Raw genomic sequence first — 7,710 nt, 5'->3', positions numbered from 1 at the left:
TGTGTGTGTGTTAGAGTCGTTTCCTCTTCAGTTGTCACTAAAGTGTGAATGAAGTTAGCGTTGATCTAATGTGACTGTCTGAACCGTGCAATGCGCGCAGGAAATATTCAGAAACAACAAATATGAGAAGTCCTTCTCTTAAAGTGTGAAGACAAAAAACACAGCAGTCGTGGCCCTAAAGTTTAAAACACTCCTTTATTCTAAAAAATCCATCCTCACAACGGATGTTTCTATTGTTTCTACTGTTTTCATTTGTGAAACACGTGAAGCTTTAAGAATAAAGCACTATTCGGCCTGCAAATTCATATTCATAAGAGGTTGAATTTGAAACTTTTTTTAAATTCAAAATTCTGAAAATATAAATGAACAGATTAGATACTAGAAATGGTTTAATTGAGTATAAAAAAAAAAAAATATCCACAATATGCATTGTTTTAAGTGCTATTAAAACCCGACTGAATCCAATGTGATGTTCGTAAGACTCACAATAATAAGGCCAAAAAAAAAAAAATCAGTATTTTGGAATTTGGATCATTTTTGCAGTACAGGTTGTTTTCCTGCCAGAAAATATAACTAAATTATTTTTTAAAAATAACATTTTCACACTTTAAAATGCAGTAATATACAATTGTGAAACAATTTCTACAATACTAATTTTACTTTATAGATCTGAGTATTTCTTACTCTGCTACTGAATTATAACCTCGTATTAGTTTCCTCCAGGCCTCTAACTTAATCTTGAGAATTATAATGAAGCAACATAGCGAGTGCAGTGGATGCAAAACTCCTTGTTGTTGTGACATTTTTCACCAGACACAGAAAAAAAGACCTGATCTGCTGATCACTCAGTGAGTACAGCAAGAAAACATCTAGTGGACATCATTGCTAATATTAACAAGCTTATCTGAATATGTTTCACTTTCCCAGAAGTTTACAAACGCATGGAAAGAGGATGTTACATTTTCCTAATGTACTTTTTGCTTCTATTTAAAGTAGTTTATGTCTGCAGTGTGAGCACAGTGGAATGTCTCAGCCATCATGTGGTCTCTAATTCTGGTCAGCTGACCATCTAAACTATTGTTAATGCTGTGTTCAGAGAAGCAGCACTTCAGGCAGTGTCCAATTTAAACAACAACAAACAAACAAACAAACAAACAAACAGGTAAATAGCTGAGGTTGATGGCTGTTTTAGTTTTGTAGGATCTTGGTTACAACTAAAATATGGATCCAATGTAGGATAACCAGGATTCACCCTCGGGGAACTCTGTAACAACTCTTATCTGGATTAGCTGTTGGAAATCTGTTATGCTTGACCAAAATGGTGTTTGGAGCCAGCAAAAGCAAAAAATGTGTGCAAAAGAACGCACAAAGTCCATCTGTATTCAGGTAACTTAGAACAGTACAGATTCTGGTGGTCAGATTTGGATACATAACGAGGGATTCCTTTAAATAGCGGCCGGTTATAGCCTGCTGTTTATAGCATGTGTATATTAAAATGATAAGTGGATGATAGAAAAGGTCTCTTGACAAGAACCTTGTGAAATCATTAGCACAGTTCCTTCTTCAGTAAAGGTCACTATTCTTGCACTGGGAGAGCATTAACATGCGGATAATAGTGTGTAGCACTTCTGTAATTCCCCTTTTCAGATTTTTAGCACATCTGTAGACTTTCGGCTTTGTAGTGTTGCCTGTTGGTCACCAAGGGGACAAAAAAGCTTGCCTAAAAAGCAGCCTTTCATCTGATCCATCCGGCTACTCGCTAAAAATAAATAACTACATCAGAAGTACTTTGTGTGACTCCAACTGTTTAATTCACTGTTACTGGACTCAGTAAACAATGACTGCATAAGTAGTGTGAAGTAGTTTGTAGTGATGAACAGCTGGTGTTAGCCATGTTTAGCTGGAGATTGGGTAGTGGTGGGGGTTAGATTTCCCAGCAAAGTCACTGAAGATCTCCAGCCAGTCTGTGATTCAATCCAGACTTTCAGCCAGTCATGATTAAATAAACCAAAGAAAAGATGAGAGGATATGTTTGCAGAAAGTCATAAACATGAGCAAAAGGCAGCACAAACGTTTTAAGGGAGTACATTAAAACTCATCCTTTAAGTTTCTTTAAGTAACAAGCTTCTCCCGTTCAGCAGAAAAGAGGACTCGGAAAAACTCGCATAAAATCAGCCTGATTTTGGCCATTCAGATAAAAATAGCTACAGCATGAAAGACAGTTATGGAGCAGACAAGCTGCTTTGGTGGATGTCAGACAGGAACTCGGCTTCATGCACACATACGCATTCACATACACATTCACTCAGTGTGTTTGTTGGCATTTCCTGTTAATGACCCTGCAGTTATTATGTAGCTTCTGTTCCCACCCTTCTGCACACTCTGAGAGTCCATATGTTTAAGAAGTAAGAAAGAAAGAAAGTCATGCAAGCTTAACACAGAATAATAAGGTTAGCTAACCTCTACCGGTGGCGGAGTCGGTTTTATATACATTTAACACTAGTTTGATCTCAAATGCTTATATACTGGTGCATGCTATTTTATGTGCAAATGTGCATTTAAAGTAGGTTGTGTTAGTGCTTTGGCAGACTGGCAAACTGTCTCAATTGAACATCACAAAAACTGGATGGATGGATGGATGGATGGATGGATGTGGATTCATACTGACAAGAGTATGGCTACATGTAGTACACTATGAGTGTGCAGATGGTGTAACCATAACAGCTAAAAGAAAAGGAACTTTGTGCACTCCTCACCAATCTTCACCCTGTGAACACTGTAGCAACCAATTTTCTGGCAGCGGATATGTCTAGCACCAGAGAGGACGTTGGCTGCTAACAACAGAAGATTGTTATCAGTCACTGAAAGCATGCGGTTTGGGGTTTATCTTCTTCGCTAGAGAAGCTTGTGGCTTTATTGTAAAAATCAAAATCACAATCAAATGCTGAACCTGCTTGAGCGGACACAAAACCACTCTGGGAATTAACACTGAATAGCTTAATATCCAGCACACAGAGTAAATTGTGGAGCTAAGTGAAAGTAGCGACAGTCAATAACTTTAACCACATAACTCCAAGGATGTATCATGTTCTCACTTCCTTGAAACTTATCAGGGGAAATACTTTGTGCCCGTAGGTGTGTTTTCAAATGTGTGCACTTATTCTTTTCTTATTTGTATTGTTGTCTCAGCCCGATTTCCTTGAGAAGCCTTCATATTTTCTAGGCTGCCTTTGTAAATAAAAACATGTTAATGTCATCGATGCCATTGAATCGTTACCGTCTTGGGCTACAAATTGATGCTACAGAAAAGTGCGGCCCTGCTACATTTTAACTTGAGTAAATATCTCGTCAGCTCAGTGTTTTTTTGACAGTGGTTTTGTTGTATTGGTTGTCTCTTTAACCTCTGTTGATAGCTTACGTTAATTTTGCTCAGTTTGAGACAGTAGCTAAACAAAAATTTACAATATGTACCTGTAAGTCCAACCTGAAGACAAAGCCACTGATTAGCATAAAGTATCACGTTCCTTAAGGACAAACTGAACTATTGCTCTTTTTTTTCCCGCAGAGTGTCCATGTGAGGGAAAAAAATATTTTAGGAATGTTTTGCTTTCTGGCTGTTGTAGATTAAGACTCATTAGGCACTTTCACCCGTACTGTTTTCATTTTAAACAACAACTTATAAATGGGCAGTAGAGTCCTCTGTAGGGCTGTTTAGTAATCCGTACATGGTTGGGGTCACATTAGGGTCCATGTTACACAATATTTCTGTCAGATAAAGCTGGGAAATCTCACATAGATTTTTCAAATATCTCAGTAAAACCACAGAAATCTTTATTGTAAGCCAGACTGTCTGATAAATGGAGTGGAGTAGTTAACTAGTTGCTTTATTTTGAACCGATTCATGTTCTTTTGAGCTCGGGAAGTCATGAAATTAATGACACTGGTTACATTTAAATCATATTTATGCCCAAAATGATTACTATCAAAAGTAATTTGATAACATGTAAATTGTCCATATAATTTTGTTACATGGAATATAAAATGTTACATTTAATGGAATCTGTAAATGGTATTTACCAAGCAGTGATTCATGAATCATTAACGTAATCATTACATTAATTTAAATAAATGAACTTTTGAAGAATACATTTTTGAGTTTTAGTTTATATAAAAGATACTTAAGGTTTGGGTTTGTTTCGGTTTTTTTATTATTATTACATCAGCAGTGCAGGTGTCACTCTTGTGACTTTTGTCAGCTTCAGCTAAAATCTCGCAATCACTGTCATTGTTTTCTGCACAACACCAACTTCCCGAAAAGTTGGGGTCTTGTGCAAAAAAATAAAAGAAGAATCCGCTCTAACATTTTATTCTCAATAGTACATATCAAGTGTTTAAACTGAGACAATGTACAATTAGAGAGGCAGAGTTTCTCAGAAGTAAACGAAGATAGAGTTTCATCAATCTGCAAAAATCATCAACAAATTGTAGAACAATTTTACAATAATGTTTGATAAATTGAAGAAGAACAAACTGCAGTTTTGGGGTGGGGGTCTGAATAACCAGTGTTTGTGAGTTGTACTGTGCAAATATGAGAAATTCAGGGCTCAACATACCTGCTGTACCAGGGGTGGATCTACAGGGGGGCAGGGTTGGGCAACTGCCCACCTGTTGTAGAGCCGTGGATATTTTGTTGACTCTGTTTACATGTAGGAGATTTCCACATACTTCACTTGAAGAGGGATGTGCCACCCTGCCTAGATCCCTCGCCCCTCCTTTGCTCCCACATCTGAATTTTTTAGATCTGCCACTGTGCTGTACCTAGTTTGATTGTTGCAACGTATATCTCTAAAAAACATTTTTATACTGCTGGCTCTCACGTGACTGATGCAATAGACACAAGTAACAGCTTTCTGTGAGAAGTTTAAAGTTGTTATTCCAACAGTATCTGAGGAGGTGGATTGTTCTGATACTTCTCAGAAGATGAGGACGAAGAGCAAAATCAGATGTGAATGAAGCAATAATGTGTTATCAATTTGACAAAAATGCACTGCAAACACACGCAACACATCCAAATACGGAAACTCACAACACAACAGGAAGGCACTTCATTCAGCCCAGAGGACAACACAACGTCCTTCCAGGGGTCACAACAAAGTGATGAACCTGGCTGGAGTTCAGTGCTTTGTGACTATAACACAGCCACTGGTGAGCAGTGTGTTTAACTTAACGTTTTTTTGTGTTGCCTGAAAATGTTTCCATTGTCATTTGTGCAACTTGTTTTTGGTTGTGTTTATTTGAACCACATGTGTTCACAGAAGAGGTTTTCCTGATTCACTTTGTGTTTGGTTGTGTTGCAGTGCAATGAGCTCTCTGGCTCTCTGTGTTTCAGTACTCTTTACTGAAACGGGGTCTGACATAATTGCTCTACCAGGGGCCTGAATGGCCTTTTAATCATTTCTAACTCACTTTTAGCATATTGTAGCATACCACAGCACTGCTTTTGATACCATAGATCAGTGGTGTCCAAACCCAGGCCTCGAGGGCCGGTGGTCCTGCAGGTTTTAGATGTGTCCTTGATCCATCACAGCTGATTTAAATGGCTAAATGACCTCCTAAACATGTCTTGAAGTTCTCCAGAGGCCTGGTAATGAACTAATCATTTGATTCAGGTGTGTAGACCCAGGGTGAGATCTAAAACCTCGAGGCCTGCAGTTGTCCAAGGCTGCCATAGATCATGGTGCCCTCACCTCAGTTAGACCACTTGGTCAGAAACAAAGGAATTTCTTTCCCGTGGTTTAAATCTTATTTAACCAACAGAGGCTTTACAGTTAAGATTGGAGAACCATCGTCCTTTAAAAAAAATCCACTCACATGCGGGGTCATTCGGGGATCCACTGTTGGCTCTTGATACTTGCTATGCTCCCGATGGTTTTACTTTTTTTATATAAAAAGCCATGCTTCATAACGCTGATGATTCACAGATTTAGCTGACTGTCTAGAAGATTTTAAGATACGGATGACTTTGAATTCTCCTAAACTGACTAATGATAAGAATACATGACTCATATTGTTTGGAATCACTGACCTGCATGACCTCAGCTCTGTATGCAAAACAAAACAACCAGGAAGAGATATTTTTTGGGAAAAAACAACAACAACAACAACAACAACATCATTTTGGTGTCATTTTTACCTGTATTTGTAAGGACAGTGAAGACTTTTCACACAGGAGACTAAAGATAAAGATTGGCACGGACATTCAGCAGGGGACGATTTAATACTAACAGCAATTAAGATCCTCTTAGTGATTTGTGAGTACAAAGAGGGCTGAAGAAGGAAACTGGACTTCTTTAGATTTCTGAAGATGTTTAATTTTTGTGGTTGCACAAACATTTCCTAAGAAGTACTTAGCAGAAAAACTACAGCTAGCATGCTGTAAGCCTCTTTTAGCATCTTGACGATGGTGACAGATAAACTGCTGCAGAGAAAAATCCAGTTTGAAAACAAAACAGGGCAAAGACAGAGAGCCCATACACACACAGCCAGTAAGCATATAGGTTCTCTTTGTCATATAGAGTAGGGCTGCCACAAACGATTATTTTGATAGTCGACTAGTCACCGATTAATTTTGCGATTAGTCGACTAATCAGATCATGCATCCATTGGACGTAAAACATACAGCTTATTCCACCAGCATGCATCTGCTCTTATATAACTATCATTAGCTTACAGCTTTAAGTGTTTATGGTATGTGCTAACTAAAAATAAAGACAAGATGATAGTTTATTAAATTTTAATGAAATTTGCAGATTGTTTCAGTGAAGTTCAATAAACTCAGCCGTCTGCTCCTTGCTATCTAAAATATAACGGGACACCGGAGTATATTCTCGAGCATCTCACACTTCTGATAATCAGTTGTCTGCTTGACGTTTATTCAGCTGTGTAAAACACTGTAACTTTATTCTCAGCCAAACCGATTTACTCAGGAACAAATAAAATACTAAAAAAAAGCCAAACAATAACATTTTGAACTTATCTAATTGACTTATATATATTTAACCTGAGTAGTGAAAGACGGCGGTGGGTTTGAAAACGATTTGCGGGAGTCCGGTGTTCTCACGGGCTCTAGTGAGCCTTGCCCCCGGTTAGCTATCGAGCTAGTGGGTAACAGACGTCTCCGAAAACGTCGGAGGGCTTCTGAAAATATGTGGTGTCTTGATAAACTGAGCAAATATTTGAGGTTTATACAGCTACATTCTCGCCTGAAAATATTTTAATCGTTTATTTTGTGACCCAGAAAGAATAATAAGAGTAATATTAAAACTAACTAGCTGCCGCCATTGTTGTAAACTGAGCTGCGCTGCGCTATGAATTCTGGGATACAGCTTCTTCTTCTTTGGGGTTTAACGGCAGCTGGCATCCTTGTACATACAGTGCTGCCATCTTCTGTTTCAGTCCGTTATTACACTCTTAAATCCTACTACTTATTCCTGCGTCTTTTGTGATGCTTCAAACGAGGCGTCGACTATTAAATCAGTCGTCGACGATTTTGATAGTCGACATAATCGTGACTAGTCGACTAATCGTGGCAGCCCTAATAGAGAGCAACAATACTGGTTGTCATGCAGATACAGTATGATGGTGGTTTTGTGCTACATGTGAATGTGCTGACAGCCCACTGCTCCGACACTTCCTCTGTTCTCTTTCGTT

This window comes from Perissodus microlepis, chromosome 16, assembly GCF_051167445.1.
Source record: "Perissodus microlepis isolate ML-2025 ecotype Zambia chromosome 16, ASM5116744v1, whole genome shotgun sequence".
NCBI lineage: Eukaryota > Metazoa > Chordata > Actinopteri > Cichliformes > Cichlidae > Perissodus > Perissodus microlepis.
This window is presented reverse-complemented; position numbering follows the sequence as displayed.